Below are 22,545 nucleotides of genomic sequence, written 5' to 3' on the forward strand. Positions count from 1 at the left end.
AAAATACACAAGCCATTTGGAAAATTGGCATACTGTACTGTTCTAGGATTAAAGATGATGCAGATTTTATGATCTGTTTGTGACGTCCCTGGTGGAATGTATTGGTTTGGCCTGCCCACAAAGCACAATGATTTTTGTATTACAAATGCAGATATAATTACTAGTAATTGCCTTACTTTTGATATTCTGAATTATAACCATGAAGGATTTATAATACAAACTGAATGTTTCCCTCTGGAACAGACCATTTTGTTCTTCAAAGCTTGATGCAGTAACAAAGCACACATAGCATAAGCAGGCAGGGTGTCAAAATATAAATTTGCTAAATACAGTAATTTTAATGTGTCAGAATATGTGCCTGAGACAGAATTACTTTGGGTAGTCAAAATTATATGACTAGCATCCATTTTACCAGAGAGGAAATATCTGTAATTTGAATTAGCCTTTGTCTGTGCAAACTAAAAAGGTAACAAAATCAGATCAGTTTTCTAAGTAAATGTATACTTAAAAAAATGAATTCAGCAATAAATGTAGGGATGTAGAAAATAAGTCTACTGCATAGGCTGTGTGGTCCAGTGGTTAAAGAAAAGGGCTGTAACCAGGGGATCCCCACTTCAAATCCCACCTCAGCCACTGACTCATTTTGTGACTCTGAGCAAGTCACTTAACCTCCTTGTGCTCCGTCTTTCGGGTGAGACGTAACTGTAAGTGACTATGCAGCTGATGCATAGTTCACACACCTTAGTCTCTGTAAGTCGCCTTGGATAAAGCGTCTGCTAAATAAACTAATAATAATAATAGATATCTAGATAGATTGATTTCGATGTTGAAATCCTACTTTGAAAGATTTAAAAAGTGAGGCTGGGATAAATGTGCCTAATTCTGTTTGCTTTGAAAGCACATCGAAATCTAGGTCGGCCCTGGGCTGCCTTTTTGTTTTTGAAGCGTTCACATATGAGAAAAGTTTGTCCTGAGGCGGCCCGCCTTAAATCGCAAGTGTGAATGCGGTCCAAGATGACATGATGGTCTTAAACATGGCACATGCCATTTCTCTCATTTAAACAATGGGATAAGCCACATACACCAGCTGCATAATGTGATCTTGCAAACAATGTAAGATTTATATGAAGATTAAACAGTTAAATTAAAACTGACAAATAATGAGTTATTTTTATAAATGGCTTTCACAGCAGACTACTGCTAAGCCAAAAGGGGTTTGATACTTTGACATGTAAAAATTAAAATCTACAGTGTTTACCATTTTAACCACTTAAAAAAATATATATATTTGCAGTGTTTTGGGGTCTGATTTGTAAAGGTGTTTGTTTGCAGCAGTTTGAAGTCATGACAGTTGAGATTCTAAGTTCATTGGCAATGTATTAGCTTTTGTGCAATTTGTTAATGTCATTTTTGTGATAATGTTTGGGTTGGGGAATGTTCATTTTAAAGCAGTCAGATGAGGGCTGAATGTTTTTTTTTTTAAAAAAAACAAATGAAATCAAATATCACAGCTGATATTATGAAATATCTACCCAAACAGTACACAACATAAAAAAACCAAAATATTTCTTAACTTTAATTATATACCAATAAGTCCCTCATTTTTGTTTTACAAAATGTATTTTCACTTAGATTCATATGAAGCTTACCGTGTGAAGTAGAAAATAATTTAAGCATTAATGCAATTGAATGATTTAAAACAATCACTTATTATTATTATTATTATTAGTAGTAGTAGTAGTAGTAGTAGTAGTAGTAGTAGTAATAGTAGTATTACTACTATTATTGTGATTTGCAATAAGTATTTTATATATATATATATATATATATATATATATATATATATATATATATATATATATATATATATATATATATATCGATTAAGACATTAATTAAAATAACAAATTTCAATACATCCATTGTGTGACTAAAAAACAGCAACGCTAAATGATACATACAACATAGGCAACATGATGTTCAAACAAAATATTGTTAGATTCCCATCCCTAATCACCTACATTTTGACGCTTACCTGGACATATTACAATTTCAAAATTCTGTAGAAACAGATCTATCATAAATAACAATTGAAAGGAGGTCACAGAGAACCATACCCCAGGAAACCGTCTAGGGCGGTTTAATTGACTGTCTGACCACACCTGTCTGGTCTATGTTGAGTGATGGGCAACTGGCAGGCTCTTATCCTGTACTGTGCATACATAAATAGTTAACAAGTTAAATAATTTCTAATGAACCAAATCATGTGTTGTACAGCTCACTATCTCGCACTTGCATGTTTCTCACGAACGCTACCATCACCAATACTTGACACAGGTGCTCTAATTATTTCCCACTGCTTGGCAGCCTGAAGCTCAGCTCAACAACAGCCCGGATGTACTGTAGCACTGTCTTCACATCAATAGGGATTGTAAGCACACAGGAGAGCAATAACATGGCGCTGGCAGTAATATAACGGAACCGAGAGGAAAGAAAAAACTGAAATGTAACGCTCATAATTAAAAACAGCAGGTAAGCTTGTTTGTTTTATTTACGGTTTGTTTTTATATCTCAATTTGTTGTCCTGATTTGGACATAGACATTCCGCTTGCCAGGCATTGTTCGCTGGGCAGAGTGGTTTGCACAAGTGCTCTATCCTATTGAACGGGCTATAGGACTGTAGCTCTCTTTGACAGCACGCGATTGTTCTTGTTCCCAAGATACCCAGTAATAAACAATACGCTCTATAAATATTTTTTTTACACTTTTCACGACCCTCGATTGTGACAAACGAAAATTAAAACGGCAGATGTGTTTTTTTTTTTTTTTTTCGCTACTTGCCTATTTGGTCTGTTAGAATTAGTCATTTAAAAAATGGATGTACACACTATGCGGTGTGGTCATTGGCTATTCTGCATGTTTTGTGGTGATATGTTTGTTTATGCAGTATGTCAATATTGTTCATTCCTGGAAAGGCTTTAAATTCAGGGTAATACCAAATGTATGATAAATGTATTATTTGCAGGTCATGGTTTTATAGATCGGTGTAATACAAAAGATTAAATATAAAATGCATGCACAGATTAACTTAGAACATACCCAATATGTACAGTACAGATCCTTTTGCAGCACATTTCATATTTGCAAAGCTGACAGTTACTAAATTCAATATCAGTATTCTTAGGAGCAAATATGCAAATAAGGTAACATTTGCTTTAGTTTAAATAGAGATTTTGTGGTGTTATGCAATTTTGACAATTGATTTTTAGAAGCTCAGCAAAAATAGATAACAAAGTGATATACTCTAGGTAGCAATTGGTTTTATGTTAAGACCTATTTTAAACCTGCAGGGATAGAACAATCAGTGGCATTGTAAATCATGCCTGAAGCCTGACCTGGAGGAACCACCCTTTTGAGAGTGGCAGGTTTTAGAGAGTAGTACCCCATAATAATTGCAAAAAATGTGGTGAACTCAGGCCTAAAAGGTGAAATGCTGGTGTATTAACATGTTGTGCCACCAGGTCCCTTGTAAATATTCATATTTCAATTTAAAAAAAAAAGAAATATGTGTGAGCAGATCATTTAGCCTATGGTCAAGGAGTTTTATGACATCACTATAATCACTTTGACATTCAGACACTTAGTGCACCTTGTGACTTCAGAGTGTTTCAGCCATAATGACAAGGCAGCACTTCATAGGTCTTGTTGATCAATTATTGTCACTGTGTCATCCTACTACTGTGGTTATTTACACGTGAAGTGGCGATGCACGTGCACGTTTGATTTGAGATCATCAGGTTTGATAATCAGAGAGGGATAGGGTAAATTTCATTTACTCGTGAGCATGACATAAAACACGGAAAATCCACGGCCATTTTCACATGGAAACATGCATTTCATGTGAAAATGTCCACTGCTTCCAATACAGTCAACCATGAGAGCATATGTGGAAGGTGTCTGGCACAGATAAGTCATGTGATAAATTAGTTGAAATAGTATTCACTACTAACGATATGCCACCCCACCAATGGACATTTGAAAAACAATTTGGGCGAGAGCAGTAAACCAGACACGAGCCATTTACAAATCAAGCTTTATAACATCAGCTTAACACTGTGTTTTAAAAAGTTTCACTCAAACAAGATGTCACCTGACAACCATGGATTTCCAGGTTAGGTTCTCTCCTGTACCTGTTCTCTGTGCATGGAAACCACATTTTCCCGAGCTGTCTGCAAAAACCGGACAAGAACTCTATGCATGGTTAATTTGCATATCAACCTCCTCTTTTCTCCTTCATTTGCATGACGTCAGATGAAAAGAAGGTCTTCTCGAGTAAAATAAACTGATCCAGAAATGTATAGGGCCATTTCTCATTTGGCTCGAGCACAATGTCTCGAGTAAAATTAGAACACACATGGAAACTCTCCCATTGTTATCAAAATCTGAAAGGGAAATATTCTAAATTAGATACAGTACACATTTGCATGGTAGTACTAGCCTTCAGTGATCTAGGGTCTAATAAAGAAAGTCAATAGAAGGAACAAACGTCAGCTATGATATTAACTATACATGTGCAGTATTTAATCAAAATACAACGGTATCAACGTCAGTTAAGTTTTATAGATCCATAAGAATATCTAGCAAAATGCTTTTAAATGTCAGTAAGCTTATAGTTTCAGGTCACTGTAAGTAGTGCATTGTGTGAGGGAGGGGAAACAAATGTCTAGGTAATACTACCATACTGCAAGCTGCATTTTTAATTTTTAGTATATTTAAACATCAGAATTATAATTTAACAGCCACTTTTTTTTTAAACCTACAGGGGATAGGTTTAGATGAGGGTCTGCTGATGTTTGTATTGATTTGCTGAAATTTATAATGGCTTAGTTTTTTTGTTGGTAGAATTTGAATTTTATTGGTGCTCCTGTTTTGATCATAGATAAACACACTCCAAGTAACTATTGATTACTAAACATTGGTGGCATTTATTAATCAAAATCCTGACCAATATTTTACCTGTGAAGTGCAATATCAAACCAGTTGTACAGGCTACAGTCTGAAGGGTATGCACCATCTGATTGTTGCATTTGCTGTTCTCAGTATTGTCCATGCACATATTCTAAAAAATCAACAACATCCACGTTATTTCAATTTTACTTCAGTTTAAATGTGGCTAGAATTCATGTTATTACATATATTCTTGCCTTATGGATTTTATTTAAGTATTGTAAGCATCAATCTGTACACATTTATGTGAACAGGATTATTACAACCTTATGATTCATTTTGGGCCTGTTTATTCTAGGGCAAAGGGGTTTATGTATGTGCTGGATTGCGCCGTTCCCTTCATATTGTGATTCTGAAGGGAGTTTGAGCTGGACGCTGGCAGAATTCCTTAAGCGCTGACCAGTGAAGAACTAGTGGGAGTCAGAATCTGCTAACAAATGAGGAGCAACTGACATTCCCATTAAGAAAAGGATAGCCCGTAGTGTTTGCCTTTGCTGTGATTTTGATTTTGATATTGCCATATCACCGTTTGTTAATGACGTGTTTAGAAATGTTTACATTCATTGAACAATTCTGGCATATGTGACTGCAGGGTTTTGTTATAGTCTTGAAGTATACCGAGCATCAAAAGAAACTTATCACTATTATAACACATTTATTTTCGAGAAGAAAAATAAGGTATATGAATGATGGACATTGACAAAGTGTTTTTGGTTTCTTTTTAATCACTCAATCATTCATCCTTGACCATAACACGCTTGAGTGACTATGACTGAAGCATATGCACTTAATCACCTAATTAGTGAGACAGTTGATTGGACACTGGATATGGAGTGATTTCAGCTGCTGAATTGTAAGCTTGAATAAAAGCAAAAAAGAAAATCACAGAAAAAAAAAAACAATATGCCACATCTGTCAAGAGAGCAGCGCCTCTGTGCAATCGGCATGTTGGAGGCTGGACTAGGGCAGCGTACTGTGGCTCACCGTCTTGGGTGCTCACAGCCAGCAATTTCAAACCTGGCGAGACGGTACAGGCCACGAACTGGGAGACACAACACCTGCCCAAGATCGACAGATCATTTTGCAGCATCTTCATGATGTCAATTGTTAATCAGCACAATAAAAAGTCACTGCACCTGCTCTAAAACAGAGTTTGTCATTTTTCGATCACATCTAGTGAATTTCATCCAAATATAAGTGATACGTTTCTTTTGATACTCAAATATAAGTGATACGTTTCTTTTGATGCTCAGTATATTAAAAACGTATTCTATCTCAGGTGGCACAGTTAAATCAGTTACTTCAATTATAATAATAATTAATTTCCTGTTTTTATAAAGGTTATAATCAAATGTGAGTCTAAAAGCAAATGGTAGCCTTTTTTTAAGCCTTCTTCCTGGTGTAAAATGCAAATGCCCTCTTTGGAGCGTAACCAGAAAATACAGTTTTTTGTTCAATGTATATTAAATAAAGTGCTTTATGTACACCTGTGTTTATGAAAGGTTAATAGTGGGTCACAAGCAGTATAAATAAGGCTAAATATGTCTTCATATTATTGGATAAAAAACAAAGATATGATATGAGTCAAGTCGTTTTTCACAGTCCGGGTATTTCTATGTACGGCATATAAAAAAATTAAAACCTTGCCCACTAGTCAGTACTGTGTTACTGAGGATAGTGACAGTAGTCCAGGCAGTTCACCACTGACAAATGTGAGTTGCGACCAGGATCTATGAAGAGTGTCTTTATTACTAAAATACAAATACTAAAATAAATGTTTGACTTTAGGTAATAAATAAGTGGCAGAGCGGTGCCAACCCCTGGCCCCACTACACGCCTGGTAGCCTGTGTCATAAAGCAGAGCCCTTACTCTATATCCTACACAGAATGAGTACATGCATTGTTATAAACTCAGTTATGTACTAATCAAAACCATCATTTAAAAGGGTGAAATCTTTAGATTTCAAAAACGTGAATATTATTTATTTAGAATAGTTTTACAAAACATCACAATTGGAAAATTAGTTCTGTACTGAAATTTAAAACAGAAAGTGCAATGTGCATCTCAACAGGCAGTATCAACAGGCAGTGTCAACAGACGTGCATAACACAATATGCAGTGCATGCTGATAAGGGTGCGTAGTTAAAACATAAAGCAAAATAATGAAGGAGAGCCGGGTCTTTATTATGGGGCCTAAGACCAAATTTCCAAGGGTGACACTGTAGTTACCATTTAAAAAACAATGGAAATTCATTACAAAAAACTACCTTAAGATAACATTAGTTTACAACACAAACTGACAAAACTGGGGTTAAGTTGGGGTTAAGTATTTACACTATAGCAGACATAGGTTCTGGTCACCTTGTTACAAAAAGGATATTGCTGCTGTAGAAAGAGTGCAAAGAAGAGCAACCAGAATTATCCCGGGTTTAAAAGACATGTCGTATACAGACAGGCTAATAGAATTGAATCTATTCAGTCTTGAACAAAGAAGACTACACGGTGATCTGATTCAAGCATTCAAAATGGAGATTAGATAAAGGGGCATTCAGAACAGAAAATGGGAGGCACTTTTTTACACCGGGAATTGTGAGGGTCTGGAACCAACTCCCCAGTAATGTTGTTGAAGCTGACACCCTGGGATCCTTCAAGAAGCTGCTTGACAAAATTCTGGGATCAATAAGCTACTAACAACCAAATGAGCAAGATGGGCCGAATGGTCTCCTTTCGTTTGTAAACCTTCTTATGTTCTTATGTTCTACATAGGCATTGCAGCATAGACAGGGAAAGTGTGGACTCTCCCCAGGTACCCACACGTGTAATAGTTGGTCTTGTGGGTTTGGGTCACAAACTTAACATTATCTTAACATAGTCTTTTGCAGTGAATATTTAAATACACAAAGATAAGAAGATATCTTCTGTCTTATAAATGGCACAAATATTGCCTTTTTGATTTATTCTTTTCCTGGTACTTGCATACTTTTTTTTTCTTCTTAATTTACCTCTATTTTTACATTTGTCAGATTTTACACAAAACAAGGCAAAGGCTAGTGACGGCAAGAATATGAAAATTGGAGAGCGCTATATTTAAATGTATTTATCAAACATGTCTTAAAAAATCGGGATTTGTTTGAATTCGTTTTTTAATACCATGCTCTATAAAAAGAGGACTTTTTGTTCCTTTAAACTGTTACTGTGATTGAAGTTTTTTTTTTTTTTTTTTTTTTAAGCATTTTAACTTGATAATGATCGATAATCATCGTTACAATTTGCACGGTAATCGATGTCAACGTCAGGGTTCGATTTACAACACTAGTATATACTGTACATTTTATTTTCATATTGTTATGAAAGAGAAACAGTAGAGACAGTTTTATCTAATAAACAGAAAACTGTTCAACTTTGTTAAGCAATTTTTTTTTTTTTAAATCTCCTAACTACCTATCCAAGTCAGGTTACAGCAACCCAACATTTTATATATTATGTTCTTATATAAGTTATTTGCAGAAAGCTGTTTAATCAACAATACTAACTCTTATTATGTACGATACTTGTGGTATATTTTATTGTGTTTATTATAACTCCAGGAATGAATGCAAAGTAGCATAATATAATGGGTGTAGTTTTACATACAGTACAATTCAGTAGATCGTAATTGCCAATCTAATTATGTGCAATTCAGAATTACTCATTAAATGCAATGTGTAGTTTGAAAAATAATAAATCAGTTTTATAAACTAAAACAAACAAACCAGACTGCAAGCAAAACATTGCAATAAACAACTTTGGCATGGATAGAATTAATTGCTTCTTATTTAAACCCTTAACAGATTACAAATAGTGCATTTTATGTGGTGGGTTTACAAGGTTCGTTCAAAATGTACCATTATTTGACTGTTCATCTGTCTGTCTGTATGCTTGTCATGCTCTACATGGTGAACATGACAACTGCCTTGAATTTCAAACTTTTATGATAGATGCATAACCTTTGGATTACATTTGAGTATAATCCCACAAACCGCTGATTAATAAAACAAACCCCAATAAGTTAATGTAGTCTGAGAGCATGAGAACCCTCTGTATGGTTGACAATGCATTAAATGTACAGAAGATGAAATGATCAGCAGCGTCTTTATTAACAGAAATATTAATTTTACTACTGGTACAGTACTTTCAGTGTATTGTGCACGTCAGACTATAACGATTCTCTCCCATAAATCAGTGGTGCGCGAACTTTTTATATGCCCCCCCACCCCCCAACACTTTATATTTTAACAGGTGTTTGTTTTCCGGATTTATTGTAAATCGCATATTTTTTCCTAGATTTAACCACAAAAAGTTTAGATTTAGCTAAATACATAAATGTTAACAAACACATTCTTACAAGTTTTCAGAACTTTATTTTCAGATATAATTTATAAATGTTGAAAACGTGTATCGTAAATTCAACATTTAAAACCAGTAAATCAGTGAATTTAAATCTTTTTTTTACACTTGGCGATTCAACATTTACCTAACAAATAAATCTGAAAAACATTATCGTTCAGCAATTAAATCTGAAAAAATAAGTTTCACTGACACTCGCTTCAAACACCATTTCTCCAGTTCTACAAGTCCTAGAGTGATCGTCAACGGTGCGTCCCACACTTTTGCACACCATTGCTCTGAATAAAAGTATTACGGTACATGTAGTGTGAAGGTAATGGGATTCACGCAGGATTCCTACGTTATGTAGAGTGTGCTGCGTAGAGATAGCAGGAATGATCCGTGAAAGTAACATGAACGTAGTTTGAAGCTTGGCTGTCAGCGAGCATTGAGAGGGACGCTGTGGAGCACTGGCACTTCTCTTTAGAGTGTCACTTCAGCACTCATTTTGTTCTCTTCATCTTTTTAAAACTCTCAGATCTTTTACCATGATTTAACACAAAGAATGTTGTCCTGGATCTTTTTTTCATGGCTTCTGCAGTTAAACTTTATTCATTGTATCAGGCAGGATATTTCTCACTTTAATGTATATTTTAAATAGGAGTTTTAAACTTTTAATACAAAATTGCAAACCTTATAAAAGTTTACCATGGTAATGTTGTACTGTAATTATACATTACAAACGTTTAAATGGCAGATAATATTAGTTTAAGTCGATGTTAAAGGGGAATACAATGGACATTACACACACAGTAGCAATCATCTTTTTGTATCACTGTACACTTAATGATTGTTTTAACCAAAAACAATTACGTAGATCACTATATCGATGCACTAGCACTGTTTTAAGTAAAAATATCAGAATCTTCATATGTTAGAAAGTAATCTGTAAACTTTTAATTTTAATAAAAAAGAAATAGATAGGATTTGAAACTGTTCATGGTTAACGACACATTTGACTGAAATGCTTTTAGGGTTCACTTTCAAATGTACCTGTCTACATTTAATAATAATAATAATAATAATAATAATAATAATAATAATAATAATCAGTGAAACCCGCTTAGTGTCACTCCTGTTAATGTCACACTGCATATTATCACCACATTGAATTGTCCTGACCAGAATATAATAAGAGTCAACTGAAAGTTCCTGATAATATTACTTTGGTTATTCTCACACTTGCATATTGTGTAGTTGCAAAGCTATCTTCTGCACAGCAGGAAAGAGTAAAGTTGATATTGATGTTGACCACTGGGGGATTAATTTGAATCACATTTGATGTGACTGATATAACAGCAGGTTTCTACCGTCTCACAGTCGCATGCTAGAGCTGACAGTACTTTATCATTTTCAGATACACCATCGTTGTTATTCTTCTGTTTACTATATTAAGAAATAGTATTCATTAAGTTTTAACATGTGGCTTTAATGCATGACCTTCCACCAGTTTATCAAGAGCTTCCCTAGTTGTTTCCGTTATTTTTTTGCAGAAACTGCCAGAACTACTTAGCATTGTTTGGGATTTAAAAATTATTATCTGACATTCAAGCACATCCCAAAGTAATTCAGTTGGCAACAAGTCTAGTGAAAGTTGTAGCTAATCACTGCAGCTGTTGCTAATACATTTTATTCCAAATATATCACAGCACAGTTTAAGCTATATGAGAACTGTAGTTTGAATGAATACTAACCTTATACAGAAATAAAAGCTTTCTTCTGCAAGAGTACTAAGAGTGTTACAGTGATGATTTCTAGAATAGAAATAGAAGAGGGGAACAATTATATAATATACATAGAACTGTGGTAAACATGATCAAAAATGCACTTTGTTTCTATATCATATCATTGGATAGGGGAGGGATTGAATTTCATTGCCTGCCTGCTTGTTTGTTTTTTTTTTTTTCACAAAGACGGGCATTTAATTTTTAAAGGGCGGATATATTTTACACAGTACGCAGAAGCAAAAAACACAGGAACCTGTTTACAGCTAACAAAAAAACACTGTAACTCCGATATATCTGACTTATAGTTCTATTAGAACATATTTTGTCTCATGTGTTTTAATATATGTTCTTTTACAACATTTATAAATATCAAGAAACGAGTGGCTATAAGCAGATAATGTTTCATGAACTAAATTTATCAGGTATGTTTTTTTTTTCCTTTTTACTGATAATAATGAAATGAAGAACTATTATTTATACATATTTATTCTGAGAAAAAGAGTAGTGTCCATTATTGCTTAAAAAGACCTTGAAAATAAATGTTTATTATGTCATTGCAATGAGTCAGGGGAAACAATGTCTTGTAATTTGCCCAAATATCAATATTTTTCAACAAAACTTTCAGGAAATATTGTAATGTCCCTCGGGTTATACACGTATCTCTAAGCAGAATACATAATAATAAATAGATACTTAACATTTAAAAAAAATAAAATAAAAAGCAAAACGTTTGTATGGTTTCTGAAGTACTTTATAATGTTCCCCAGTGTTCTGAAAAAAAATGACATAAATTCCAAGATGCTACTGTAAAAAATAGATTTTTAGTGAATTTCTATAGGAAGAGAGTCAACTACAGCCAAAAAAACTGGTCCTGGGGGAACATCCCACTGAAAAATGCTTGGTCCTTTAAAGGGTTAAGGGAGCAAAGCAGAAAAATTACTTATGGTTTACAACTTGCCTGGTCTTCAGGGACCACATTAGGTCCAGCTTTGTGTAGCACTGTGAAATCTGAGGTCAAATAAGCGTCTATGCCAGAGTTGGACTGTTACTGACTGAAGTAGATGCATCCTTTCTGCTAGAATTAGTAATCAAATTATACTGAATCTATGGGGCAATGTTTACTGCTGTTCTGTCAGTAACATAGCCAAGCCTTTGTTATTTGCTGCACCAGGTTGGATGTATTGTTATATGATTTGTTGACTGGAATAGCTATGTAAGGTCCATTATATTTTATTCAACATAGTGCATGTGCAGCTTTGAGGTTTTTCATGTAGTGGAAAAATGCATTTGAGACGGCCGTGCAAGGCCTGTGCTGGCAGAGGAAAAGTGCCTTCATAACAGCAGAGTAGAATCAGGATTCTGCCGACTGTCAAATCCTAAATGGGCAGGCCACAGCTTATTTTGTCTGCCATGATGTTGCTGGTGTCTGCAGTTTTGTATTAATGGCCATTGGAAGTTATCAGACTGTGCAAGAACAAACACAACAATATAAAGCTTTTTCACTTGAGTCCTACATTGAATTACATCAGAATGGTTTTTTTTTTCATTTTGAAAATTCGCTCAAATGCTGGAGTTTTCCCATCTTTGAAAACACTGCAACAGAGTTATCTGAACAAACAGGGAATGCAATTGTGATTACATAAATGAGCATGCATCATTTCTCAGGTAAGAACAACTAATCATAGAGTTGTACATTTTAATGTCTAATGTTACCTGTGTACTGTATTGTTTGTTTTTTCAAATATTAGCATTAATTAGCATAAATACAGAAATAAAAATTGTTTCTTGCCATATATTAAACAATTCACACTATAAAAACAACAGCAGACACCGATTGTGAACTCTAAAGCAATACATTAACTATCCTCTTTAGTTATGCTTGCAGATGCTTTAGGAAGTTTAACATGTTGTATTTCAAAATAAGTCAATGTACCCTTCGACATATACATTTATATACATAAAATATCTATTAATGTTTAGCATTTTGGTCCATGGTGGTGGGAAATGATTTTAACACTTAATGCCTTTTATCTGTCTATCTATTATACACAAGCTCTTTACTTCAAGTTGTCATTAGCATGCTTGTTTTCAGAATGAAAAACACTCAATAAAAGTTACCATTCAAGAAATGAACAACTCATGTTTTAAGCTGTAAGTAATTGATTTTTTTTTTTATTATTCATTACGCTCATACAAATTTGGAATAAAGAGCTCAGAGAATCTGTACCTTTTGTCCCTCAAAGAAGATATTATTTGAAACTGATCTGTATTCAGCCAACAGATTCTACAATATACAAGGCATGTCAACAGCACTCTTTGCATCCATTTATTGAGTGAGTTTATAATTTACTCTGTAGAATTGCTACAAAAATAGCAGCGATATAAGGACAGTTTCCAACCACTGCCTAGTCCGCTGAGTAAAAGTGGTTTACCTGTGATTGTTAATATCATAATAACCTAATTTGCATTTGTAGCAAAGTTTTTGGCTGACTCTTGCGATATATATTCACTAGATGATTTTAACATGCTAAAACCAGTGAATGAAACCTAAGCCTTATTGTGCCGGTCACCACTTGACACTACCACACTGATGTGGGCAAGGTAGAAGAGCAGGGATTCAAGTAAGTGGTCCGCAGGTCTGCATGTGACCCTGAATTTAAAAATGTGGATCCCTGCTCTTCACAAAGGTTTCTGTTTAACACGTATATCCTTATATTATTATATTGTTCTCAGTGTGAACCAAATAAATTCTGACAGTCTGCATACGAGAAATACAAAGTTATTTTAAAGAACTCTTGTAGATTTGCAACAACACTTTATACCCAAACACTGTCTGTCTGCCGAGGTGAGCTAGTGCTGCGAGTTACAAGTTGAATAAAACAGTTTTCCATGATGCTTTTTGGGTGATTTTGCTTTTGAACACAAGTTTTAAACAGTAGCAATTAAAAAGTGGCTGGTGACATAACCCAATGTTTCAGTATCACCAGTATTCTTGCAGAATAACATGAAAAAAATGCTACAGTACCAGTACATTTTAAAAACTAGCAAGCAAACCATATACCCAAGATATACCCAAAAAGATGCCTGCATTGAAACTTAAATATCATAAACGTACCCTTTTCTCCAAAAATTACGCTGTGCGATAAACAAGAGTGCCTCTCAACTATATAACACCAGTGTTACTGTAATTAGTAGTTCAGATATTGGCAGTGTTTACTGTCTATTATTCTGGCAGTACAGTTTTTATCAAAGACATCCACTACATATCAAAACGTATATATAAATGGGGTCAAATCGTCCTATAACTGCCAATGCTGACACCACTTGTCTCCATGAAGGGTTCCGTTACGCGTATAACATTATCAAACCTACTGACTGTACCGTATAACCACTCTGTGGTCATATTACCTTAATTTTGTTTATGGTTTTGACATCAGATTAAAAAAAAAAAAAAAAGATTTACAAAACATTTACAAAAAAAATGTTTGATGCAACAATTTAGATTTAACTGTAGAGCTGGGTGACAGCTGGGCCATCCTTACAGTGGGCAGTAATCCAACCAGCCAACAAATGCCCTTGAACAAAGATCTAAATATTACACTTCCCCATGAACTGTATTGGCAGAATTGTATTCATAAGGAATGCACATATGCTCTCCTGTTTGAGTGAAATCATGACACCCTTTAAATATCTTGCAGTTGTGCAATAGCTGGCACTGGTTGTGAAAGTCTGTAATAAGATCTGTATATCAGATGGTATCATCACCTGTGAGGGTGAGTGGGGTTACACAGTGTTTCCAAGAACCCCAAGATTGCACTGCTGACTTGGGCTATGCTTTGCAAGACACCATCTATTTTTGTTTATAATACATTTGCATGGACATGTGCTGCAACAAGTCATTCCACCATCTGTCAATGTAGTCATCTGCTTTTTCTCAGAGTACTGACTCATGACCAGTCGAGTTGTTCATGTACAGAAGCTATTATTATAACATGTTACAGATAACTTACTGTTACATGTTTCTTTTTAATCTTTAGCAAGGAAATGTATAATATTACTAAAAACTTTATTTAAGTGAGTTGTTGCTGCAACAGTATGGGAAAATAAAAGCCTGTGTTTGTGGCATTTCATCTAGAAGTTTAAAGATTGAATGGCGTCTGAGAACCCGAAAAATAAAAATAAATCTTAAAACAGCTCTGTGTTTTGATTCATATTGGTCCAGTCCAGTTCGGTTATATGTGCGGTTATATGTAGCTTAATGTTAACTCGCCAAGTGTAAAAAAAGATTTATAGACTGGTTTTAAATGTTGAATTTACAATATGCGGTTTTCAACATTTATAAATTATATCTGAAAGTAAAATTTTGAAAACTTGTAAGAATGTGTTTGTTAACATTTATGTATTTAGCTAAATCTGGACTTTTTGTGGTTAAATACATGATTTACATTAAATCCGGAAAACAGATACCTGTTAAAATCTAAGGTTAAGTTCTAACGTTTAATATGTGTCAGCGCGGGGGTGGGGTGAGGGGGGGGGGGGGGGGGGGGGGGGGTATGCTAAGTAATGGGGGTGGCATTTAAAAAGCACACCACTGTCCTAGATTATAACAAATATAAAAGTGCTGCTTTGTAAGCACCTGGACAGGGAGGTCCGGTTCCATTGTGTCTTGATTATACCTCATAGTACCCCTAAAACATTATTTAACTGTGGGGAAAAAACTCACTTCCTGATAATCTGATCCCATGTTTGTTTTTGAGCTCATTTTTATAATTTATTATTATCCAACTTCTACTGTTGCTGTCATGATCCGTAAAGATTCAACCCACTGAATAAAAAAAAAAAATTCTCCTCAATTTGAGCAGGCAAATCTAAACACATATTTATAGAATATAGTTAACAGACAAACTTTGATGGAATGATTAGTCTTTACACAACTTTAGCACCTTGACATATCATTTATGCTATGAAGTAATCTAAAAGAAAACATTTAACACATGAGTAAATAACATCCTTTGTAAACCAGGCCATGATTATGTTAGTAACAGTGGCACGTTTCTCTAATTCCATTTTTTTATCTTATAAAGTTGTTGTAAAAAAAATAAAAAAAATAAATATATATATATATATATATATATATATATATATATATATATATATATATATATATATATATACAGCTCTGGAAAAAATTAAGAGACCACTGCAAAATTATCAGTTTCTCTGGTTTTACTATTTATAGGTATGTGTTTGGGTAAAATGAACATTTTTGTTTTATTCTATAAACTACTGACAACATTTCTCCCAAATTCCAAATAAAAATATTGTCATTTAGAGCATTTATTTGCAGAAAATGACAACTGGTCAAAATAACAAAAAAGATGCAGTGTTGTCAGACCTCGAATAATGCAAAGAAAATAAGTTCATATTCATTTTTAAACAACACAATACTAATGTTTTAACTTAGGAAGAATTCAGAAATCAATATTTGGTGGAATAACCCTGATTTTCAAGCACAGCTTTCATGCGTCTTGGCACGCTCTCCACCAGTCTTTCACATTGAAGTTGGGTGACTTTATGCCACTCCTGGTGCAAAAATTCAAGCAGCTCGGCTTTGTTTGATGGCTTGTGACCATCTATCTTCCTCTTGATCACATTCCAGAGGTTTTCAGTGGGGTTCAGGTCTGGAGATTGGGCTGGCCATGACAGGGTCTTGATCTGGTGGTCCTCCATCCACACCTTGATTGACCTGGCTGTGTGGCATGGAGCATTGTCCTGCTGGAAAAACCAATCCTCAGAGTTGGGGAACATTGTCAGAGCAAAAGGAAGCAAGTTTTCTTCCAGGACAACCTTGTACTTGGCTTGATTCATGCCAAAGCTGCCCGATTCCAGCCTTGCTGAAGCACCCCCAGATCATCACCAATCCTCCACCACATTTCACAGTGGGTGCGAGACACTGTGGCTTGTAGGCCTCTCCAGGTCTCCTTCTAACCATTAGACGACCAGGTGTTGGGCAAAGCTGAAAACTGGACTCATCTGGGGGTGCTTCAGCAAGGCTGGAATCGGGCAGATTTGTCTTTGTGAAGGACGCATGAATCAAGCCAAGTACAAGGTTGTCCTGGAAGAAAACTTGCTTCCTTCTGCTCTGACAATGTTCCCCAACTCTGAGGATTGGTTTTTCCAGCAGGACAATGCTCCATATTTATATATATTTAATCAGTGCACAAAATTACAATAGTTACAATATATGAATGCTCCATAAAACATCACACAGTTCTCTATCTGGATTTTAAATGTAGCTGGTGAGATGAAAAGGTTGTTTGAATCAGGGAAAATGTGGTTTGGTTATATAAATATTTCATAAAATTACTCGTATTTTTAGGATATTATTTGAATAGTTATTTTGTAATTTAACCAGTCAAATGCACAATTCAAAAAAAGTTATGTTAAGGTTAGTATCCTGGATTTAGCAAGGTGTCTAATTTTCATATTTACGCGACTCTTATTGCAAAACTACTGTAGTTTATGAAGTTAACAGCCTTAGACATTCTAAGTAATTGAAATGATTTTGATGACTAAAGAAATCGGCTTAGAAGAAAATATTTTAACTCCCACATTTTGTAATGATAGTTATGTCATTTCTAAACAGTACATTTGGCAAACACATCTTGTACTCTTTTGCTGTACTGCATTGAAGGAATGGGTCCCACGCACATGAGTCCTTGTAGGAACAATTATTCTGAACGTATCATGTTTTTAGACATTGACTTTTCCTGAGTACATTAATATATATATATATATATATATATATATATATATATATATATATATATATATATATATATATATATATATATTACCATTAAAACACCAAATTATCTTTACTATAATGTGTGCATTTTTCATGTAGAAAAAGCTGAGCAACAAAATTCTAGCCATATCGAGTAGGTAAGATTTACTGGAATGATTTAGTTGGCACCATGTAATTTAAGAAGAGACTTTAGTACTTTTTTCATCTCATAATACAATTGCTTATGTATTGTTTTACTGTAGATTTTAATTAGCATTTACTTGAAACATCAGTGTAAATGCTGATTTTAAAAAATGTTTTATGATAAACTGTCAGTAGATGCTGTACACAAGGTGGTGTCGGCTATATCCCTTTGATCCTGGAAAGGTCTTCAGTGTAGTTTGTTATTTCTACCAGTATTCTGTTTCATTTGCAGTGATTTCATGAATGGGTATATAAATATAAAAGTGGCCAGTGCAATATTTTAAAGTTTTACAAAAAATATATACATGCATGATTATTAAGAACTAACACAAGGCTGTAGTAACAGTTATTTTTCAGTTATGTAGTGTTGCTGTTAATAAATGTCTTAAGGAAACTCGCATCTATTTAGCAGCAACTCTGCTTCAGTCGCCATGCTGGACGTTTCTGTCAAGAAGTCATGTGATGTAAGGAAATGAAAAACACCCCTCTTTAGAAGCAAATTAGTTAGTGAGAGATTTAAATAAAATGAAATGATCAAAATAGACATTTCATGCATGTCATAGAACATTAAGTAGCCAAAATGGATTACATGAATAAATCTAATATACTTAGCTAGAATGTTAAGTAATAATAGTATTGTATTATCCCTTGCTGCTGATTGATAGTGGACACATCAGTAACTGTGCATTCATTTGAGTTTTACATATGAACTGGTTGTCCAATTGTGATTAAATTTGCTCATACACATATTTTAGCACTAGTAAGTGAGACAATGATAATCATGTCAAACTAACAATTTTTCTTGTGCATTCAGTGGATGTAGGTCATGGTGGTTTACATTTTCATGATACTAATAGCTCTAATTTTGTATTTACTGTTTTCTGTTATTCGAGTGGATGGGGAAATTGGATTATTAACCATAGCCCTGAATATAAGAGCATTGTAAATATATATTTTGATATGGATAAGCAAAATAGGATTTAACAGCGAGAAGTCCCCCATTGAAGTACTGTAACCGTGCAGCATTGATGAGACAGTTACTGTATGCTGGAAAGTTAAATATAGCCAATAGAGGATCACTTTTTTAAAGATAAGGATTATATTAATTCCACATGTTTTATTTATAGTAAAAGAGCAGAGTTCATGTTTCAGAGTGTTCTGCGCACTTGTTAATTTATGTATGAATTTGGTTTTGAATGTCAGAACATACTAATTGAAGCCTGGGAAAGGCAAACTACTGATCATAAACAAAGTATTTTATAATGTTATGGTTTTTTGTGAATTCAAAAACAATATACTTTTTAATGTACTTATATGATGAGGATATGTTCACATTTAGAAGGTTAAAATTATTAAAGTAGAACCTGTCATATCCGATCCTGTAAGATAGGATAACTTCTATTAAACCATTAATCTTTACACATGCTGCTGCCAACTGAACGGTACTGATGGAAACTGATCAATGCACATTTTATTATGGGTGTGAAATAGTAAATCCAGCAGGACAGAATGGATTCATTTGCAGATTTTAAAAAAAAGACCTTGTTAATTTATAATGTCCCAACGTTTATAAAGCAACTGCAATGTAGTATAATGACTCCTTCTGAGATAGAATATTCTTACATGACCCCTGGGACCAATTCAAACAGATATGACAGGTTCTACTGTATTATATTTACAGTAGGAATATTGCATAAGTATCACTCCACCTAGACTGTCATCCTAAGAAGTAAATGCTAAGGTAAAACCTATTATAAAGAATGATGCCACCAACCAAACACAGTTGTCATAAAAATAGTGTTAATCTGTGGTACCCATACAAACTATTCTGCTTCTTTTGGACATACTAGATATAATTTTTTCAATATTTTATATTTAGCTCTTTGAGCTAAAATATATATATATACAGTATATATATATATAGTAGCAGAGCGGTAGAAAGCCCTGCACATGAAAAGGGGGCAGGGCAAAGCCCTGCTGAATTAAAATGTATTTATTTATTTTAGAATGGGTGACCCCTCCGCCCCTGTGTATTTGTTTTTGTATTATGTTTTACTATTTTTAAATATGACAGCGTAGCCATGTTATTGTTATATATATATATATATATATATATATATATATATATATATATATATATATATATATATATATATATATATATATATATGATGGCGAGAAACTGTAGCTTGTTGTGTTTTGCTGCGTGGATGGGATGTTTAAAATGCCTGCAGCTCTCCCTGTTCGAGGTGTGGGTGTTCATTGAGGAGGAACGTGGGTGAGAAAGCGAGCAGAGACAGAAAGTGAAAACGAAACTAAAAGTAAACATAGGATCAGTGAAAGCGATCTGCCCAGCCTGATCTTTGTGTTTTGTGTTGTGTTTGTGTTTGAGATGTGTTTTTATTTAAAACCTTTATTTTGCTCTGGGAGCACAGTGTTTGTGTTACAACCTTTTATTTTATTTGTTGTGTTTAAACACGGCGCCGCCACTGCGCCTTTGCCCTGCAGTACTGCTTTTGTGTTGTTCTTGCATTCTGGCCTGATATCACCACACACAGCCATATATATAGACTGCGTATATATATATATATATATATATACAGTATATATAAGTACATTTCTAACCATCAATATGTAACATAATAAGCTTAGTCAGGTGATACACACATGTCTTTAAGACATGATCCTGTGGGTAATTTGTATAGCTATACATTGCCTTCTTTTCCAGTGACACCACTGTTACAAATGAGCTCTATGTGCAATGTATTTTAGGAAAACTTGATGACTTTGACATTTTGTTTTCCAGTTCTTCACAACACTACTTCCAATATTTAACAACAAATAAAAATGATTATCTTATAACATTAAGGCTCTTGATTTTATATTAAAATATATGATATAAAAATAAACTAAAAATAACCACTCAGTCTTAAAAAAAAAGATATTTTCACACTTCCATGAACTATAAATCACAACTCTTCTCTCCAGCTTTCACACTGAGTCAGTTAAAATGACGACACTGATTTGTGTCAAGTGTGCTCCCCCTTACAGGATCGGAAGAAGACAAGCATATATCACTCTGGCAAGAATGCTGCATAAGAAATGGCGGCAATTAAAAGGACTCGGGGTTAAAGGTCTTGAACTTAGGTTGTTGTAAGGTTACCCTGAGACAGTGGGGGACGAACATTTTGAATGCAGCCAGATACAGGCAATGGAACACCTACTAAAGTTTACACATATATTGTAATTGGCAGAAAATATATGGGTGTGTGACAGAACATAGACTCAGCACACAGGGGTGCATGTGGGTGTGTGTGTGTGTCTGTGAGTGAGAGTTTAGTGGCTGGCAGCCATCTTGGTGAAGGGACAGCCTGTAAAGGTGGCCACCGTTTGCACAGCCACATGGTTTGATTGTTAGATTGAATGATTAATTGTTTAATTGAGAGTGAATGGAAAAGTGTGGAATGTGGCTAGGTGGTGATTGGATGATTGATGGAATCAATCAAGCCCCTGGCCACAAGATACAAAAGGGAACAAAAACGGTTTGTTTGTGGTGAGGCCGAGGGCCGAGAGCCGAGAGCAAAAAAGTGAAGGAAAGAGCACCAGGATAGCAAAGCTTGGGTGTTTTGAGGTGTGTTTATTTTGAAGCGTTTAAAAGTGTTTGACTCGTGTTTTGTTTAAACCTTTATTTTGTTCATGTGTTTTGTTATTTGTGATTTATTAAAAGTGTGCAAAAAGGATTTAAACCATAGTTCTTTGTCTGGATCTCATATTTCAAAGGGCGCAGACTTGTCTTGACCGGGACGCTACGCAACAGGGTGGTTATGCATAATCGCAGCACAGATAAAGCTGTAACACAAATAATGATTTATGTGGAGAGAAGCATGAACTATATTTTAATAGAATGCATAGTGGATTGGAGATGAAAAGTGTGGGTCACATCTGCTACATCTGCATTGTAGAAATGTATTGCCATATTTATTTAGTGTTTTATTAAAATTTCACCTGTATAATACACAGGATTTTGCATAAATGCAACCTCTGTAACTGCTTTCAGTCATAAATATTCAAATAACAATCAATTCGGTATTTATTTTATGTTTAAAAAAAAAAAAAGTTTTTATTAAATTGTTTTGGTATTGATATATTTTTTTCATTTGGCCAGCAAGTATGTAGGATAAGTGGTGTAACACAGTTGTATATAAGTTGTTATAAGTGGTGTAACACAGTTGTATATAAGTTGTTATAAGTGGTGTAACACAGTTGTAAAACAGGTGAGCAATTCCAATTAAGTTATTGATAATACAGGGGTTTCAAACTGGTCATAATATTAAGTGCAATAATGTCTAATACAAGATCGGATATGTATTTCTGAGCTGCAATAAGACCTTGAC

The 22,545-nt window shown here is 34.4% G+C and overlaps 1 protein-coding gene across 3 annotated transcripts in view; it reads left to right on the plus strand.

Annotated features, from left to right (window-relative positions):
* Positions 1-2,356: 2,356 nt before the first annotated feature.
* Positions 2,357-22,545, plus strand: part of LOC117411121 (serine/threonine-protein kinase PAK 5-like) — a 102,844-nt gene continuing 82,655 nt past the window's right edge. Inside the window, exon 1 of one of the 3 annotated variants that reach the window (XM_034018284.3) lies at positions 2,357-2,532. The gene's annotated coding sequence lies outside the window, so the exon portion shown is untranslated. The remainder of the gene's footprint in view (positions 2,533-22,545) is intronic. The other 2 variants (XM_034018285.3, XM_059025280.1) reach the window with 2 other exon arrangements.

The sequence above is a fragment of the Acipenser ruthenus genome, chromosome 6, assembly GCF_902713425.1.
Source record: "Acipenser ruthenus chromosome 6, fAciRut3.2 maternal haplotype, whole genome shotgun sequence".
Lineage (NCBI taxonomy): Eukaryota > Metazoa > Chordata > Actinopteri > Acipenseriformes > Acipenseridae > Acipenser > Acipenser ruthenus.